Below are 21095 nucleotides of genomic sequence, written 5' to 3'. Positions count from 1 at the left end.
CCATTCAGTACTTTGAAGCTTGCATGCCTCAATGGAAAGTTTCTCACTTCCGGCGACAGGTTTACATCAATGGCCTTCGACCGAAAGATTTTGCATGGTGTTCGACGCCAAGTCCTTTATTCACACCACGTGAATTATACTGCAGTACCTTGAGGGTCATTATCATTATCAGTGATTCCTCTCACGCCTGTTAACAGCTTACATCATTGGCTGGTAATCAGGTGATGTCTTTCCATGTTCGCCTCCAAGACATCTCTCACATGGATAGACTTGTACTTCGAGTGAAGATCGAACGAGATTGAAGACCCTGGATCTAGTTTCATCCATTCGGGCTACGATATATATGCAGGGAAATAAAGACATCAAATGTACATTATTGCTGCACATATAATCATCCAATCAAAGGGATGATGACTCCACCAGAATCATCAGTCTACACTTAGACGATTGTCTGTCCTATGTACATGAAAATGAATTTATAAAGCTAAGCATGGGAATGCCTACCTCAGCTAGATCATGAAAATATTATGAAGATAATGTATTGTATTGTATCTTATTACAGGTCTCCTCCCAGCTTGAAAGAACTTCGGATCCTCATAATAAAGCATTTCACCCAACATCAAAAGATTAATGACCTCATGCTTTAGGGGGCAACTATTATAGACATTTTTGGGCACTGCAAACCCAAGCATAAAATGTCCATAAACCAAGGGCTCCTAAGTCTCTAAAATTGTTGTTCTAACCCCTAAAGGAACAAGGTCAACTGATTACAGCTTCTCCCAGAAGTTCTCCATGAAAAACTGCTCAGAACTGGTCAAAACAGGATCATTTCAGCTACTCCATAGACAAAGTGCGTTGCATCTCACCTAAATACACTGTGTGGGTGCATTGCATTTTAAAAATCCCTTCTATGGGGTGCGATGGGTGAGAAGTGACAAATGGCAGTGTCATTCCGTGAGGTGGAGAGGCATGGAATCTTCCAGAAACTTCTCCTGTGACACTTGCCTCTCTGAATTCGACCAAGGATGAGTAAGAGATCATCAATCTCCAAGTGGAAGCAAGAACTATCAGAGGGAAGGCACTAATCAAATCACAAGCTGACTCATCTCCCTTACAGATATCTATATATGGATCCCTCATCCCAGAGATCCGGAGGCTGGAATTTTGCATATTGTAAGGAATTGTTGTTGGTTTCTTGAGACAACATCATAAGTGTTGGGTGATCTAAGCTTTGTATGAGGTGAAGAAGGGCTTACTTGCTGAGAGGATGATGCTGGCTCAGAAAAACTGGTTGTAACTCCCTTGGCTCTTTCTTGTTTATCAACAAAAGTTATTCAAGTTTTCCTCCATACTCTTGTGTCATTTATGTTTTATGCATTTGTATGGTCAATTTACATCTGATCCTAGATTGTTTATGATTATAGATCCATGTTCTTGTATAGTGCTATGCTACTATGATCTTACAGGTACTCTGTGAAGCTGGGCGTACAAGGAAGCAAGTAGCGAAAGACTATTAAGAGAGAGAGGAATCGAACTAGGAGATTAGTGCAAGACAGAGGTTGGTCTTCTTTGTTCTTCTCTCATCTATATTTCATAAAGGAAAAACAAAAGTAGCTTTACTTTGTTTGTTTCTAAGGTAGCTACCACACCTTAGTGGGATAAGCAGTTCTGTGTAGACACTTTTCCCTATAACACACATGCAGTGGGAGTATTGAGTAGGTTTATGTCAAAACAAGGAAAGGAGCATTGGACAGCAGAGAAGCGGATTTTTAGGTATTTGTGTGGCACTAGTGATTATGGTTTGTGCTACCAAGGAAGACCAAGATTGGACAGAGTGTTGGATATTCTGTTATGCTCTTAACCTGCAAAGTGATACCCAAACATAGAATTTGCGAAGAAAAGATACCGAGAACACAGAATATGCGAAAAAATATACCCAGAGCACAGAATAGCAATGATTTTATTATTTAGAGAGAAATGTTTATAGGCCTCTTTGAGGGGGCAACCTCCAATAGAGCAAAGCTCGATTACAAAACAAGACACAATGCTCCTCGTAGGGAGTCTCTATCCTTTATATATGACTCATACATGCAATACCATGAGCCAATATCGTGGGTTTTATTACTACCATCTATCTAATACTACCGCCCAATTACCATCTAACTAATACTACCGCCCATTTGCAACTAACTGTGGTCCCGTAATTAATTGCGGGTTAACCACTTACAAATATTAATATGGGCTTTATTGACTCTTGACTATGACGTGATCCCATGACATAAATAAGGGGGTTAGGGTGGGACCCTAACATGCCCTCCCCCTTAAGACTAGCCTTGTCCTCAAGGCTGAAGCTGCGGAAACTGCTGAAGAATAGCGGCTAGTTCCCAAGTTGCATCTTCCAGCGAGGTATCTTTCCATTTGACGAGGACCTCCTTAATCATGCGGCCGCGCAGGTGCTTGTCTCGAGTGTCTAGAACCTGTTCAGGTTGAAGCCAGATTGATCCTTCTTCATCCAACTCAGGTAGACTGGTTTGAACTCGGCAATTGTTCCCAATCACTTTCTTGAGGCACGATACATGGAAAACTGGTTGGATTTTTGCTGTAGGTGGCAAAGCCAACTTGTAAGCCACTTCTCCAATGCGTTGAAGTACTTGATATGGTCCGTAGAATTTTGGAGAGAGCTTTTGACAGCCCTTGTCTTTGAGTGATGTTTGCTTATATGGTTGCAGCTTCAAAAAGACCTGATCCCCTTCTTGAAATTGGCGCTCTGAGCGATGTTGGTTAGCCTGTTGCTTCATACGGTTCTGAGCTTGATGAAGATTCTCGCGTAGGTGGGCAAGCATGGTTGCGCGGTGTTGTAGGAGTTGATCCACCGCTTGTACTTTGGAGCATCCCGTGAGATAAGAAGTAGGGGACGGCGGAAGTTGTCCATAGATTGCTTCATAGGGAGTCATTTTGGTGGTGGCATGATAGTTGGTGTTATACCACCATTCCGCCAGAGGTAACCATTGTACCCAAAGGTGTTGTTTTTCTGAAGTGAAACACCTAAGGTAGGTTTCTAGACATTTGTTGACGGCTTCGGTTTGACCATCTGTTTGCGGATGATATGAAGTACTGAGTTTGAGTTGAGTGCCTTGTATTCTGAATAGCTCCTGCCAAAAATTACTGGTGAAGATTGGGTCGCGGTCGGACACAATAGAAGTGGGCATGCCATGCAATTTGAAGATTTGATCCATGAAAGTTTGAGCAACCAAAGTGGGTGTGAATGGTTGGGGTAGGATGCAGAAATGAGCATACTTCGACAGTCGGTCCACAACCACCATGATGACTGATTTGTTCCCGGACTTTGGAAGACCTGTAATGAAATCCATGGAGACCTCCATCCAAATTGACGCTGGAATGGGCAATGGTTGTAATGTGCCTAGTGTGTTGACGGTTTCCCCTTTGTGGCGTTGACAGACGTCACATTCTGCTACAAAAGTAAGGATGTCCTGCTTCATGCCGGTCCAAAAAAATGATCTTCTGGTGCGAGCGTATGTCTTTTGAAAGCCCGAATGTCCTGCAATGGGAGATGAATGCAATTCTGCCAAAATGCGATTTTTGAGGGTGGATGTTGGTGATATGACGACTCTGTCCTTGTAGCGAAGAATATCATTCTACCATGAGTAGCCCTTGCTGGAATTAGGATCTGGCTGTAATTGAGAAATGAGTTGGGAGAGTCCGGGATGTGAAAACCATTCCCTGCGAGCCTCTTCAATCCAGTCTGGAATGGGGAGGGATATTGCGAGCAGAGTACTTTCCTCCTCAAATTGGCGCGACAATGCATCTGCTACCCTGTTGTCTTTCCCTTTCTTGTAAATGATCTCATAATCATATCCCAGCATTTTGGCTAACCATTTATTTTGTTGGGGGGATGATAGGCGTTGCTCCAAAAAATATTTAAGACTGTGATGATCTGTGCGGATTTGGAAACGTCGCCCCAACAAGTAGGGTCGCCAGGTCTCAACTGCATGTAAGATGGCCATGATTTCCTTCTTATAGGAAGATTGGCCCAAGTTCTTCCCACTTAGTTGTTGGCTGGTGAAGGCCAATGGTCGCCCTTCCTGCATTAAGACTGCTCCAATACCTGTTCCCGAAGCATCAGATTCAATGACAAATGTTTTGGTGAAGTCTGGTAGTGCTAAGACCGGAGTGGAACACATGGCGGTTTTGAGAGCGGTAAATGCCTGTTGTGCTTCTTCGTTCCAAAAGAAGGAATTTTTCTTTAGAAGTTGCGTTAGGGGCTTCGCTATGCGGCCATAGTTGCGGACAAATTTACGATAATAGCCTGTGAGACCCAAAAATCCTCTCAAGCTTTTCAAGGTCTTAGGTTGAGGCCATTCTTGCATTGCCTGGATCTTTTTGGGATCCACCTTGACACCTTCATGCCCCACAATCTGGCCTAAATACTCAACTTCTTCCATGCCAAACGCACACTTAGACATTTTGACAAATAGTTTATGCGTGCGGAGCAGTTGCAAGAGGATATCTACATGCTGAAGATGTGCTACCCAAGTGCCACTATAGATGAGTATGTCATCGAAGAAAACCAGGACAAATTTTCTGAGATATGGTTTGAGGAGGTGATTCATAAGGCTCTGAAAAGTAGAGGGGGCATTACAGAGACCAAATGGCATGACCAAGAACTCATAATGGCCTTCATGAGTTCTGAAAGCTGTCTTGGGAATGTCGACTTCCTTCATGCGAATTTGGTGGTAGCCTGAGCGAAGATCCAATTTAGTGAAGAATTGAGCCCCATTGAGTTCGTCCAGCAAATCGTCAACCACTGGGATGGGAAATTTATCTTTGACTGTTAACTTATTGAGGGCCCTGAAGTCTGGACACATCCGCCACTCTCCATCTTTCTTGAGGACCATGACGACTGGAGATGAATAAGGACTAATGCTCGGACGAATGACACCTACTTCCAACAATTCCTTGATGATTTTTTCTATTTCATTCTTTTGGGTGAACGGATGTCTGTATGGCCTCACATTTGGGGGTTGGGCCCCTGGAACCAATGTGATGCTATGATCATGTTCCCCTCGTGAGGGTGGAAGTTCATGAGGTTTGTCAAAGACCATCTGATGTTTATTCAAAATCTGTTGCATCTCAGGATGAATTGGCGAAGACATGGTGTCTACTACCTGGATGGCATTAAATTGAGCTACCACTCCATGATGGCCCTTTTTTAACAATTTTTCCATCCTATGCGAGCTTATGATAGAGGGGGCTCCCGCCTGTAGTCCACGGAGGGTATGTGTGAAGTCGTTCTACTTAAAACTCATATATAACTCCTGGAAATCCATTGTGATTGGCCCAAGAGTGCGGAGCCATTCCGCACCGAGGACAATGTCGCAACCCCCCATGTGTATTGCAAACATGTGGGTTTTCAAATGATAATCCCCCATTTGAATTTTGACATTTTCACAGCGACCTTCACATTTCATTGTGCCCCCATCTGCAATCTGGACTTGGAAGTTAGAAACTGCTCGGACAAAACAATGTGCTGCTTCAGCGATCTTTTGGTGTATGAAATTATGGGTACTTCCACTATCAATCAAGACTACTACTGGGCGATGTTTAAGAAAACCCCTGATTTTGAGAGTTTGAGGGGAAGAAATTCCTGCCAATGCATGTAGCGAAATCATTGGTTCATCAGATACCATCTCCTGTTGGTTATCTTCTTTGGTCGCCTCTGGTTCCTCAAGTGGTGGCTCTTCCTCGGTGGAGCTGTAGTCAGTGGCATCTATTTGAAAAAACTTGTGCTCTTTGCATTTATGACCCGGGGAATATTTTTCATCACAGTAGTAACATAGTCCTTGCTTCCTTCTTTCGGCCATTTCTGCCAGTGACACCTTTTGAATCTTAAGTGTCTGGGTCATATTGGGAGCCTGTGAGGGACGACCTTTAGCGGGGAAGTTGGGGCGGCTGGATTGGGCTGTTAATGCACGTTCCACCTTACGGGCTACCTGGCAAGCCTCTGTCCATGTGGGTGGGTGGTGGAGTAGAACCTGAGCTTTGATGGCTTCTTTAAGACCGCTGATAAAGCATTCCATGTAGAACTCATCTGTGAGACCCTTAGTGCGGAAGGCTAAAGCTTCAAAAGCAGTCATATATACCCTACAAAAAATAAAAAAAAATTCTCCACTATTTGCCCAAGAAAGTGCTCTGATACCACTTGTTATGCTCTTAACCTGCAAAGCGATACCCAAACATAGAATTTGCGAAGAAAAGATACCGAGAACACAGAATATGCGAAAAAATATACCCAGAGCACAGAATAGCAATGATTTTATTATTCAGAGAGAAATGTTCACAGGCCTCTTCGAGGGGGCAACCTCCAATAGAGCAGAGCTCGATTACAAAACAAGACACAATGCTCCTCGCAGGGAGTCTCTATCCTTTATATATGACTCATACATGCAATACCACGAGCCAATATCGTGGGTTTTATTACTACCATCTATCTAATACTACCGCCCAATTACCATCTAACTAATACTACCGCCCATTTGTAACTAACTGTGGTCCCGTAATTAATTGCGGGTTAACCACTTACAAATATTAATATGGGCTTTATTGAATCTTGACTATGACGTGATCCCATGACATAAATAAGGGGGTTAGGGTGGGACCCTAACATATTCATGGCTTTGTTGATGCAGACTGGGCTAGAGATCTGGATTAGAGAAGATCTATAAGTGGGTATGTGTTTAACCTATTTGGAGGTGCAGTTAGTTGGATGAGTAAGAAACAAACTATAGTGGCACTATCAACTACAGAGGCAGAATACATGGCAACCACTCATGCAAGCAAGGAAGCAGTTTGGTTGCAGAGATTATGTTCAAATATGGGGTTAGTACAAGAAGCTATAAGGATAGACTGTGACAGCCAAAGTGCAATTTTCTTGGCAAAGAACCCTGCATATCATTCAAAGACAAAGCACGTTGATGTTCACTATCACTTTGTGAGGGATATGATAGAAGACAAAAAGGTGTTGCTGGTAAAGGTGGACACTTTGAAGAATACTGTAGATGCATTGAAAAAATCTGTGAGCTCTGATAAGTTCTCTTGGTGTAGAGAGACAATGTGCATTTCAGGGCCGGGAAAATGACTAAGCTCTCTTGTGGCCCCCTGTGGAAAGAAAACAAGTGGGAGAATGTTGGTTTGTGTTATATTCCTTCCATGAAGTTAACAGGGGGTTTGAAGGGCACCCGTAACCCCACTTTATGGGGTCCAGGGCAGCGCCTTACCAAATTTTGGTTTTGTACCCTATGTTAGGTTGGGCAGACCTACCTATGGTTTTGTGCATGTTTTTCAAACATGTTTTTTGGATGCAATGGTTTTCAGTCCATGGTATTGGACGCGATGGTTTTTGGTCCATGGTATTGGATGCTTTGGCATGTATAAATATGTATTGTAACATTGAAAGGAACATAATGAAAAATCAAGCTGGTAGTCCCTTTTTTGGGATCCAGTGGGAAAATCTCTATGTATATGTGTTTTATGTGTTATGCTCTCGCATTGTTTATTTTTTTGTGTTTTAGAATTCGTATGCAGGTAATTTCTGTACGGAGTTAAAATCTACATGTGGCTGCCTGCACAAGTACATCCAGGAAGAAATAGAATTCCTGAACATCTCCTCACTTGGCACGGCATACCGGTATGCTGTCAAGGTCGAGCAAATGTTTAAACAGAAGAAGCAAGACTTTGGATCTACGAATCCAAAACAAGGGAAAGGTGCCCCCAAACCACAAAACAAAGGACAAAGCCAAGGTGGTGTGGCCCAAGACAACTTGCCAAAGTTGCAAGCAAGGAACAGCACTGCAAAGCCGAAAAAGGACACGGGAAAGTGGTGTGAGTTCCATAAGAGCTCTACTCACAACACAAGTGAGTGTTGGGCCAAGCAGTCACTGGTGGCCGAGATAAATGTTTCAAAATCAGATGCACGTTCCGAATCTAAGTTAGAACCCGATAAGGGGAATGACAAAGGGGAGTAGATTATCGATGCGGAGCCCAATGCCATCGTTGCCACCACGAAGATCTAGAAGGAGGAACCCGAAGATCCAGAGGAGGAGGAGCGTCTCTTCCACTCCCAGATGTGGGTAAAGGGCTCCCCACTACAGTTCATTGTCGATAGCAGGAGCCAAAAGAACCTCATTTGGGTAGAGGTCGTGAAGCGGCTAGGCTTACCAAACATTGCACATCCACAACCGTACACCATCGGGTGGCTTCACCAAGGACGAGATCTTTGTGTGAACCAACAATGTCACCTTCCATACAACATCAAGCCCTTCACGGATGAGTTATTGTGCAAAATTGCTCCCCTTGAAGTTTGTGATGTATTATTAGGACAAACATACTTGTGGAAGCGACATGTTGTGCATGAATCAAGGCCCTATGTTGTTATTGTTACTTTGGGAAATAAGTTGTACAGGATACTAGAGGTAACACCGCCTACTGCCATCTCTTTGGTTACTGCAAAACAATGCAGTAAGCTCATTTCCAAAACCAGGAAATTTGTCTTCCTGATGATATGCCCTCAAGGAAAGAAAAAGACGATGGCCACGACCTCCAGAGAGGGCCCCTCCGCATAACAACTACAGATGGAAAAGGTCGTGGAGGAGTACCAGGACATCTTCACCTCCCCCGCAGGGGGTTCCTTTGCACTGTCAGGTCAAGCACTCCATTGATCTGACTCCAGGTGCGTCACTGCCCAATGGACCAATCTATCGGTGCTCTGTTCTAGAGAACGATGAAACCAAGAGGCATATTCAGGAGCTGCTACAAAAAGGTCACATCCGTCTCAGTTCATCGCCCTGTCGGATCCCGATCATGTTGGTATAGAATAAGGATGGGACTTGGAGACTCTGTATTGACTATCGGGCACTGAACAAGATCACTGTCCGTAATAAGTACCCAATCCCATGGATTGATGACCTCCTGGACCAACTGAAGGGGGAAAAATATTTCAGCAAGATCAATTTGAAGTCAAGATATCACCAAGTACCAATCGAACCCTACGATATGTGGAAGACTGCCTTGAAAGCCAAGGAGGGCCTTTTCAAATGGTTGGTTATGCCTTTCGGATTGACGAATGCTCCTGCAAACCTTCATGAGGCTAATGGATGACATCTTGTGGCCATTCACCAACTCATTTCTAGTGGTATACTTAGATGACATCATGATCTTCAGCCAAAGTTGGGAAGAGCACCTCCACCACATACGATAAGTTCTCCAAACACTACGGCAAAACAAGTTATGTGCCAATTTGGAGAAATGCACTTTTGGCATGACCCAGGTTCAGTATCTGGGATACATTATTGATGAACAGGGGATACATGTGGATCCAGCCAAGATCCAAGTCATTCAGGAATGGCCATCTCCAACCACTCTGATAGAGCTTCGTAGCTTTCTAGGCCTTGCCAACTTCTACCGCAAGTTCTTGTTGGGATTTTCTCATATCACATGGCCCTTTAGTCAAGTCACTAAGGGAGAAGCGAAAGAAAAATTCTTTTGGTCCGAATCTCAATAGAAGGCATTCACAGAGTTGAAATATCACCTCTCCTCGGCACCAGTTCTTGCATTACCAGACTTGCAACAACCATTTGAGGTCAAGACAGATGCCTTTGACTATGCTATTGGGGCAATCCTTACTCAACATAGGCATCCAGTGGCATATAATAGTGGGTCACTTTTAGACACAGTTTGGAAGTATCCCACTTATGAGAAAGAGATGTATTCCATTGTGAAGGCCTACCGACAATGGAAGCATTACATTTTGGGGAAGGAAACGGTCATCCACACAAACCACCAACCCCTACAGTTCATACAGACCCAAGGGAAATTGCAAAATGATCGCCATCAGAAGTGGTCCATATACCTACAACAGTTCCATTTGAATATCAAGTATAAGAAGGGAAGCACCAATAATGTTGCAGATTGCCTCAGTCGACCACCGATCATGGCGTTAACCACTGTGCTCAACTCTTATGGGCACAAGACTTCTGATTGGCCACTTCTCTATAAAAGTGACTTGGAATTTGGCCACACATACCAGACACTCTTGGAGGGTCAGCATATTCCAGATTTTCACCTCCAGGATGCCCTGTCATGCCACTTGGGTCACCTTTGTGTTCCTTCAAACAAGTGTGTTAAGATGATTTGGGAAGCACGCTACAGTCGGGTTGTTGGGCATTTCGGGGTCGAAAAAATGGTGGCAGTACTACAGAAGTATTTCTATTAGCCGAATCTTCGACAAGATGTCAGGGAGTACATCAGATCATGCACTGCCTGTGCCATTACCAAACCGACCATCAAGAAGAAAGGCCTCTATACCCCGATGCCTACCACTAGTCGACCTTGGGAATCCATCTCCATGGATTACATGTCAGACCTTCCTTCCACTAAGCATGGAAATGATTGTGTTTTTGTGGTCGTCGACAGGTTCTCCAAGATGGCCATTATGGCGGCCTGCAAGAAGAATATCACAACAGAAGCCACTGCTAAAATCTTCTTTGAATGAGTGTGGGTACACTTTGGGATCCTATAGTCTATCATCTTAGATCGAGACAGCAGGTTCCTCAGTACATTTTGGTCTAGTCGCTGGTTGATGCTAGACACCAAACTCACTAAGTCCACAACCTTCCATCCTCAAACTAATTTTTAGACAAAGGTTGTCAACAGGATGATCATACGCATTCTGCGCATGTACAACTCAAAGCATCCACGCACATGGGACAAGAGCCTCCCCTATGTTTAGCACAGCTACAACCGGGCTCTCCACAGCTCGACTGGCCACAACCCTTTTCAGGTGGGCTTGGGATTCAAGCCACCATGTCCCATTGATGTGGCCATGCCATTTGTAGCTACTCATGCAGATTCATCTCATGTCCAGTTCGAAACAGATAAGGCAAACAAATTCATTGAGCACATCCAACATATTCACCAGCAGGTCCACAACATTCTAGAGAAATCAAATGCCAAGTACAAGCAACAACATGATCAACATCGGGTGCCACACAAGTTTCAGGTGGGTGACAAGGTCTGGTTGCATTTGCAAAAGGAATGCCTTACCAGAGCCTATCGGAAACTCAGACCACTCCGATATGGTCCTTACACCATTACCAAGGCTTTGGGAGATAATTCATTTGAGCTCAGCATTCCCCCATTCCTTGGCCTGCACCCAGTGTTCAATGTGGACCACCTTCGGCCATACTTTCCACCATTACTAGACACATTCAACATTGCAGAACATCTCACACCCATAGAGTTAAATCCAAACTGCATGGAACAAGCTGCAAATGATCGGATCATGGCCACACAGATCAAGCACACTCGCCAGCAAAATATCCAACTGTATCGAGTTGTCAAAGTAGGCCAACTCCTTCACCAGGGCAAGTGGCTCACCAGGGACCAAGTTCAGCAAAAGTTCCCTCATCTCATGGAGGAACTCAATGCAATGGAGACCATTGCTTCCTAAGGGGGGAGGAAGCGATTTTATTTCTAAAATCGTCTTTTTCGTCGTAGTCCTCAGAGAGATATTTCCAATGGGCTATCATGCATGTCAAATGGAGATAATATGACCAAGTCATGACCTCGAGAAGTTGGCTATCCATCTCACCCAACGAGGCCCATAAACTCTTGGTGTTACATCTCCTCAGTTTAGGGTTTTGGTTGTTTAGGGTTTTCTCTTATTGCTCAATAATAAAAAGGCCCTTGAGCCTCATTGTAAGAGAGTTCAAAGGCATGTAGCCACCACATCTCTTCTCAGAGATAAGCTACCATCGCCCTAGCTGGTTTATTTCCATTCCTATTTGTAAGCATATTTCAGTATTTTACATTAATGAAATGAAGTATTATTTCCACTGCATCTCTATGTTTACGGTTATCTCTATAATTTGTTATGTTCTTGTTTAAATCCGAATCATTATTATACTTGTGCAGGGATTATTCTAGTGAGAACAAGCATTGTATTCTCATCTTGGATTTTTGATTAATGCAATATAGATAGTAGGGGTTTTGAGTTGTGGCTTTCACCGGATAAATATTATGTTATGTGCCATTGATTATCTTGCTCTTGTCGATTATTGTTTTCATCGATATTTATATGCTTCCACTGTAAAGAGTAGAGTAGATTCTTGTCTTGTATTTTAGGAAATTACATGAGCTATGAATCTACACTTAAGCCTCCTCTTCCTTCTCAGTGCATGGCACAAATCTAGTCAACAGGTAATCAAACCTTTTCCACTAGAATCCCCCACTGTGTTGAAGCTTGTCCTACCTCTTCCCTTCTACACATTGTGTAGTTCTAGTCCACAGTGAGGCCTTCCCTTAGCCACTATGAAGCTCAACTACACTCTCATTGTCTCCTTCTCCCTTGAGCCCTATGCACTTCACAATTCTATTCAACAAGTTTATCAGCATTGCCTCTTACACTTGCTCAATGCGTTGGACCTTGAAGAGCCCCTCCTCATAGTGCATGGTGCAGCTCTAGTGAGAAATGGCACCTTCCTCAACCATTGTTAAGATCAACTCTACCATCCTCAACAAACCCTTCCTCCTTAGTTCTTGTACAACCCATCATAAGGAAATTCTTCCATGAGAAAAGTAGGAGTAGAATAGACGATTTTCAAGACTAACCTTGCCTTTTCACAAGTGATCCTCATTGACAGGTGTACCATCTCAACATGGAAAGGATATGCTCAAGGAAGATTTCAAGGAGAGACAAAGAAGCACTTGCAGAGAAGAAGCATGATAAAGAACCACCATGATAACATTAAGAGATCCCGACAACGACAGAAGAAGGACCTTTTATGATGACTTAGAAGGTTCTAACATTGATCCAAGATCTTTTTGAGGGTGAAGATGAAGATGAAGCACAAATCATATCTATCATGAAGAACACAAGAAATAGTAGCAAGGAAAGAAACTTGGCATTGCCACATAATCATGAAGCTCCATGTCATCAATGCTAAGTCATGGCTTGTACAAGTGTCATCAAAATGTCATGTGTCAATATGTATGGCCACATCATGTGGAACGTAATTATATATCATCAAAGGGAAAATGGAAAAATGTAATATTGAAGTCCAAGAGTCACATATGGAATATGAAAAGTCACATGTGGACCAAAGAATCATATAGAATTTTAAAGGTAATTTAGGAGTCTAAAAGTCATGAGGGTAGCTCAAGAATCATGAGGATATGAAAGGTCATGAATCTTGTTATAAATAGACCGTCATAACTTAAGAAAAGGGATTTTTGGAGCCTTATATTTTTGAGAGTTATCCTTGGCTTCTTCAACTTGACATAGGAGAGAAGATCATTCCTTGGAGAAGCAAGAACGACTTAATGTTCCAATACTAGAGCTAGTGGCTCATCATTGTAACTATGTACTTGGATCTTTCACTTAATAATCAAAATCTCATTGAACCAACACACTTTCATCCATGTATCATGAATGTTATAAGATTGTTCTTCATATTTTTGCGATATATGTTGTGTTCATATGTACTAAAGAAATTGAACTACTTCATTGGTTTTGGTGCTTATCTTATTGAATGTGTATTTTACTTTATTTAATGATCGTTGTGTCTATGTGAACTATTTCTCTAGATAACTAATGAATCTTTCCTCGTTCTTATGTTCCTCTCTTAGGTTAGTATTATTAGTTTTCTTCGAGAGACTCACTCTTTACTCTCCCTTCGTGAAAGTCTTTGTTTACACATTGCAAATTGTGTTTCACAATGTCAACTTACTTGTTAATTTTAAAGGTTATGTGCATACTCTCTTATAATATTCCCTGCACCCAAGGCAAACCTTAAGTTATGGTGGCTGATTCGATACTCCGAATGGGGCCCCTAGTCCAAATGGTGTGAGGTCTAATTGGGACTTCACGTTGGGGAGACCCCTTGTATGTTGGAAGATTCCCAGCACTGTCAACAGAATGATTGTTAATAACTTTGTGAAGATCCATGGGAATAGAGGATCTAGCTATTTGAACACATAGTGAGCACATTTGGCAATTACACTATGGTTTCCCTTTTTTCAGCACTTTTTTCATGTCATTATATCTTATCATTGTAGAGAGTTTCAAATGCTTACCTTTGATTTTGTCATTTCCTGACTTTCTGAGGAAAATCTCATGCAAATTTTCTCATAATTAAGACCCATTATTCTCAATGACTACCAATGGACCTCTAATTCAACATCAAAACCACCCATTTGAATTTAAAATATTGAACTATCTAGTAAATACTCCCCATGGTGATCTTAATACTAATGCACCTCCTTGAACAATGTATGATACCTCCATTTGTAATTGTTACTTGAAACTCTAGTGCTAGATATATAAAGCAATTGAGAATTTTGTCTAATTTGAAATAAATGAAGTTATGGGTACTACCAAAAGTAATCAACATTCTTAAATTTTTATTGTGATATACTATTCTATGTAGAGAGTTTAATAAATGTTGATTCCAACCAATTCATAACAAGTTATGCTTGGAGGAGTGCCTCTTAATACTACATCTTGCAATAATTCCAATTATTGATCTTATTCCTCCTCACAACCTATGTAGGATAATTTCCTATCACCACACTTATGTACTTTATTGTACTTGTAATCACAATTGAACCATAGTATTTTTTCTCTTCATTTATCCATTCGTTGAACTGTCATTCTTTTAGGTCGACTTATGCTAGGAGAGGGAACATGGTTCTCTATATATTGTCAGTTAACATCCTTCTAATAGCTATATTTTTTCTTTAAATTTTCCATACTGGATTAAAAGAATGTTCTATGGATTTAGGTTCCAAGAAATGCACCTCATATTGTGTGCTCTCCTTTAAGGTGCTTGTAAAGAGATCTAAAAAATATGCTATGCGATGTTCTTTAATTGGAAACTTAGGTTTTAAAGTTGATGAGTGTGTTTTTTTATTGGACCTCTTTGTTAGAGATTTATCAATTTACTAAAGAAATGTGTTGCCCTTAATATCCTCATAAACTGCTATCAATTCATTCCTAAAAATGAACTAAGAGACAATATAATCTTTTTTTCATTCACAAAGGCGTGTATCACACTAATTGATTAGGTTCTAGATACAAGGATGCAAGAGTCAATATGGGGGCTTCACTCAATGAACCTCTAACATATCATGTGCATTCATGGCACACTAAAAAATATTCTTAATTTGACTACATATTGGAAAATACCTCTAAAAATCACATTATTTAACCCCCTTACCAATATAAAAATAATAAACCTTCCCAATTAAAAAAAGAAAACCCTACTTTCACTAGATATTATAGATATCCATTTTTTCATTAACATTTTTTATACCCCTTTATATTTTTTCATTACCTTTGAGCTCTATTTTTTATACTTGCCAATAAAAGAACCATTTACTCCTTATTATATGCTCAATATATTATTTCATTCTTTCCTCATTATATATCCCCCAATATGAATGCATGTGGTACGGTATTTCTCCCCTAGTGAAGCCCTCATGGTAGGAGTTACCTTTCATAAATTTGGGAATTTGTGTAGATTAAAGAGTTGCTCCATCTAGAATATACATGTTATGGTATCTTTACCAATTCACTTTATTACATCAATCTTAGGAATTAAGTAGTTCCTTGGTCCCAAGTTGAACCCTTGATTATGTGGATCTTGGAGTGATGAATGACCATAATTTTATGACTCAACGTTTATTTCCTCTAAATGTGTTAAAATGCTCCCTATACATGACTAGTGCTCAACAATTTAGTTCTCCTTATTTTCATGATTTCTTGAAGTAATAATATGACTTTGAGGGAACCTCTTATCTAGGGTATGTAGGAAAATGGGTTCCATGTCTTTTTCTATGATTATATCTTTTGATCCATCAACTAATCCATTTTATATTTAACTTCCATGTTTTAATCCATCAACTTTTCCATATTTTGATCCATTAACATTTCCATTTCACATTTAGTATGAATATGCCTAGTAAACATTTTCATCACAATATTACACATCCCAGTAAATGGGTTCCTCAATTAGGATACCTAGTTCACTAAACCTTCACATTCTTTAGGTATCATGGATGAGTTCTCTAGAGGCATATTTCTTTGAATGAGTTCAATGTCATGCATTAAACACCCAAATAGTATAAAAATATAAAGAGAATATACTTCGTCCTTGAGAATGGGAGAACAATCAATGAGAAGCCTCTTTGGGAGGCAACCTCCATTCATAATATAGAAAATGTGCAGGATGAGATTATCTCTTAAACAAAGTCTCCTTAGTATATATAGTAGAAAAATGATACAGTTACAATTTAAGAGTCTAGTTGAACATTGAAAAGCCTAGTTAACTAATAAGGATGACAATAATACAATAATAGAAATGTAATAAATCAATATCTAGGTCTTAACAATACATGGGTATATTTGCATGCAACTTGTTCATGGAAAATCTTAATAGTCTTAGATACACATATTTGTTGATATCCTTTAGATTATTGGTATGAAAATACAGGCTTCAACTTGATTAAATGCGAATTACCTCAAGTATGTTTCTTTTTAACATGTTAGAATAAAAAGTTAGAAGGGTCAACTTGCCTAATTTGGTAACAACTTCAAGGATATTACCAATTAGCTTATTTGAAGAAAGATATTGTAAAAAGAGAAGAAAACTTTCCTAGAGATAGAGGAAATTTATCCCAATATGTTGTGGAATAGAGATAAAGGAATGTAAGTTCTATAGCAAGTCCAATTCAACTAGACTTCTTCCACTTGACTTGTTTATGAAAAAAACAATACTTAATGGCTAAGTGTAATTTCATAGATTTGAAAGGGTATGACCAACATGATTGTTAAAATAAATGTCCAATACTTATAGAGATGTGCATCCTCTCAGAGAATCTCAATACTTCAACTCATAAGATTAATGAATAAAGAGAGATATTCCAACTTGACTAGATGACTTGATTATCTTGGTCTAGTATTTTGAAAATTATTTTTCTCAATACACTAAATTCAAGGATTGCAATAATCATCTAATTTTTTATCCAAATTAAAATATAAATACAAAGAATCATCAATTTCACTCGATAAGTAAACATAATTTACAAATTAAATTAAAATAGATTAATTAAATACCCTATGAAAGGCATTTTAAACTAGATAAAAATGATAAAAAAGGGTTAATTTTTCATAAAGATTCTCAACCGAGAATGTTTCTTTCAAAATCAATGAAAAAACCCAAACATAGAAGCCATATGTCACTTCATTGTGCTCATTTGTTATGAAACCAACTCACAAGAAGATAGAAAAGATAGATTAACGCCTTAGAAATCAGCCTCTTCGAGGGGACAATTTCCTTCACATTACACAAATTAACAATTCTTGGATGATACAAATGACAATAACTCCTTTCTATATATAGGAGTCTAAGGGGTCATAATGTAATCAAATCCGAGATAACAATAATAATGTAAGGGCACAGCAATAACAATAGTGGGCTTCTATGGGGCACAATAATAACAATATGGGGACTACATGGGCACAACAATATAATAAGCGGGTTGCACTAATAACAATAAGTGGTTACGCTAGTAGTATAGGGACCTAACATGCCCCTCTCCTTAAAAAAGTGTTGTCCTCAACACTTGAGTAGTTCTGGATGCTTTTGTATAAAATTATTTTCCTCCCATGTGGAATCTTTAGTGGGTAAGTTCTTCCACTTGATGAGATACGTTGAAATTGATCAATTTCATAGTTGTCAAGTTCTTGTTTCTATGACTGCTTCAGGTTCCGATATAATTTTTCCTTCCTTGTCAAGTTCCGATAGTTTTGTTTGAAATGGGAGCTTGTCACTTATAAACTTCTTTAAGAATGAAACATGGAAAACCGTGGGCACTCGGGAAGATGCAGGAAGCTCCAATTTTTGTGCCATAGTACCAATCTTTTGCAGCGCCTTGTAAGGACCATACTACTTTGGTGATAATTTATTATCCTTCTTAGCTTGTTTGAGGGACATTTGTTTATAAGGCTGTATTCGTAAAAATACCCAGTCGCCTATATCAAAACTTCTTTTGTTGCGATGTTGATCAGCCTATTGTTTCATTCGATTCTGTGCCAAAGTGAGGTTATCCTTCAAGAGTTGGAGAACTTTTTGTTGTTGAGGGTCTACATTAACACCTTTATGAGATACACTATGACCCAAGTATTCCACCTCTTATACTCCAAAGAAACATTTGGAGACTTTTGCATATAATTGTTTCTCGTCCAATAGTTTGAGCACTCTATCAACACGTTGAACATGATCCTTCCAAGACTTGTTGTAGATTAGTATATCATAAAAAAATACTAACATAAATTTTTTAAGGAAGGGTTTGAAAATGGAATTCATCAAACCTTGGAATGTAGAAGGTGCATTGGTAAGGCCAAAATGCATGACCAAAAATTCATAATAACCCTCATGAGTTCTAAATGTTGTTTTTAGAATGTCTTCAGTCTTCATTCTAATTTGATGATATCCTACATGAAGGTCCAACTTACTGAAGTAAATTTATCCATGCAATTCATCAATGAGAGGAATGGGAAATTTATCTTTAATAGTGAGCTTGTTGAGCTCTCTATAATCCATACACATGCACCATGATCCATCCTTCTTGTGCACCAATACTACTGGAGTAGAGAAAGAACTTTGACTAGGTTAAATTATACCAGCCTCTATCATTTTTGCAACCATATGTTCAATTTCACTCTTTTGTGCAAAGGGATATCTGTAAGGCCTAATGTTTGGAGGAACACTTCCTGGAAAATGAATAGCATGATCATGATCACAAATAGATGAGAGGCCTTTGGGAGTCACAAATACCTTGGAATGACTGTCCAAGACTTTTTTGAGATATGGAGAAATAGATGATTTCGACATGGGAACCTCTAGCGAACATAAATGTGAAATTATGCCACATTCTTATTCATTTGGAATATTTTTCATGCTATTAGAGCTGATTATCTTTCCCTATTTCCCCAAAGATTGTAGTCATTGGACTCCTAGTACAACATCAGCACCACCCATTAGAATGGAAAGAATTGGACTATTCAAAACATATTCCCCCATCGATAGCTTGATATTATGGTACTTTCCATAGAAATTTATCGTTCTTCTTTTTGAAACCATCACTTGATACTTTGGTGCTTGATATAGGAAGCAATTCAATTTTCCCTATCTTACAATGAATAAAATTATGGGTACTTCCCGAATAAATCAACACTATTACCTTTTTCTTCTTGATATGTCCTTCTATCTTGATAGTTTGAGGACTAGTAATTCTTGCCAATGCATTACAATATATGGTCGGATTCATTTCTTTATGCTCGATTTGATCTTTCACTTCTTGAACATTTTTCTTCTTGATATGTCCTTCTATCTTGAGAGTTTGAGGAGTGGTAATTCTTGCCAATGCTTTACAAGATATAATCAGATTCATTTCTTCTTTCTCTGGGGTTGGTTCCTAGTGTATATCCTCTTATTTTGATATTTCTTGATCCTTTTCTTCCTCCTCTTCATAATCTAAGTAAAAGAATTTCTTATCAGAACACTTATGACCTTTAGTGTATTTGCTATCACAAATGTAACAAAGCCCTTTTTATCTTTTTTCTTCCAATTGTTGTGGCATAAACCTTGTAGGTTGTGGAAGGATAGGAGAAAAAACACTTCCATATTTATAGTTGTGAGTGGTAGGATCCCTTGTTTCCATAATTCCGCTTTCAATTTTTATTGCCAACCTGAATGCCTTCTCCAATGAATCAAGTTCCCAAAGATGAACCTCATGTTGAATGTTATCCTTTCAAGTCCCTATGAAGACATCAATCATTTACTTCTCTGGAATATCATTTACCCTTATATTCAATTTTTGGAAGTCCTTAATGTGCTCTACCACTGAACCCTTTTGTTTGAGATTTATTAATTAGCTAAAGAAGGTGTTGCTCTTTGTATCCTCATAGTTTACTATCATTTCCTCCATGAAAATTGACCAAGTGACAAGTGGTTTACAAGAACAAAGCCCTTTATACCATAAAAATTGATTCGATTCTAAATATAAAGATGCAATATGTACCATTTGTAACATTTGTACATCATGTAGATCAAAATATTGTTCCATCTGTAGTATCCAATTTATTGGATCCTTGCCATCAAACTTCCTCATATCGCATTTTCTTGATTTTAGGAGCTTGATCTTGAAACAACTGTAACTCTATAATTTTGGATCTTCGAGGTCTGGAATTGTGACTTGCAGTAGCTCTCTGCATCCTCTTTCCAATGCCACTAGTCTGATCGAAATTGGATTCTCCAAGAAAGAGTTATGCCAATCTCCCAAGATGACCTGCTTATATATGTTTTCAGTAGAATGAACTTTTATGAAGTGCCACGTGTTACTATTTCAACCTTCAAACCTAAAAACAATACACAAAAAAGTGCATTCCGTCTTATTTTTGTATCTTCTTATGAAATTTCAATCTGATACTCAGAGAGAAAGTTATGACGATTTTCCCCAATTCACCTGTTTGGGATGTAACTCGGGATCCTGCATAATCCCTAACTTCCTTGGATCATATCTCCGAAAATATAGTGAGAAAAGATATGAAATTTGGACCCGAGCTTCAACATGATTTCGGCTCAAATGGGCTTTTTTTTAGCTTCTGAAACTTTGTAGCGAAAATGTTATAGGGAAAATTCCACAATGACCTGTTTGGAGAAGCGAAACACTAGAATCCAAAGCTCTGATACCGAATGTTATGAAACTAGCTCACAAAAAGATAGAAAAGATAGATCAACAACTTAGAAATCGGCTTCTTCAAGGGGGAGGCCTCCTTTACATTACACAAGTGAACAATTCTTGGATGATACAAATGACAAGGCCTCGTTTCTATATATAGGAGTCTAAGGGGTCATAATGTAATCAGAGCCAACATAACAATAATAATGTAAGGGCTCAACAATAACAATAGTGGGCTTCTATGGGGCACAATAATAACAATATGGGGACTACATGGG

Source organism: Pinus tabuliformis, chromosome 2_2 (genome assembly GCF_031772625.1).
Source record: "Pinus tabuliformis cultivar Carrire ecotype Pingquan chromosome 2_2, CPIR1, whole genome shotgun sequence".
Lineage (NCBI taxonomy): Eukaryota > Viridiplantae > Streptophyta > Pinopsida > Pinales > Pinaceae > Pinus > Pinus tabuliformis.
The sequence above is the reverse complement of the archived record's forward strand: the minus strand, read 5'-3'. Positions refer to the sequence as shown.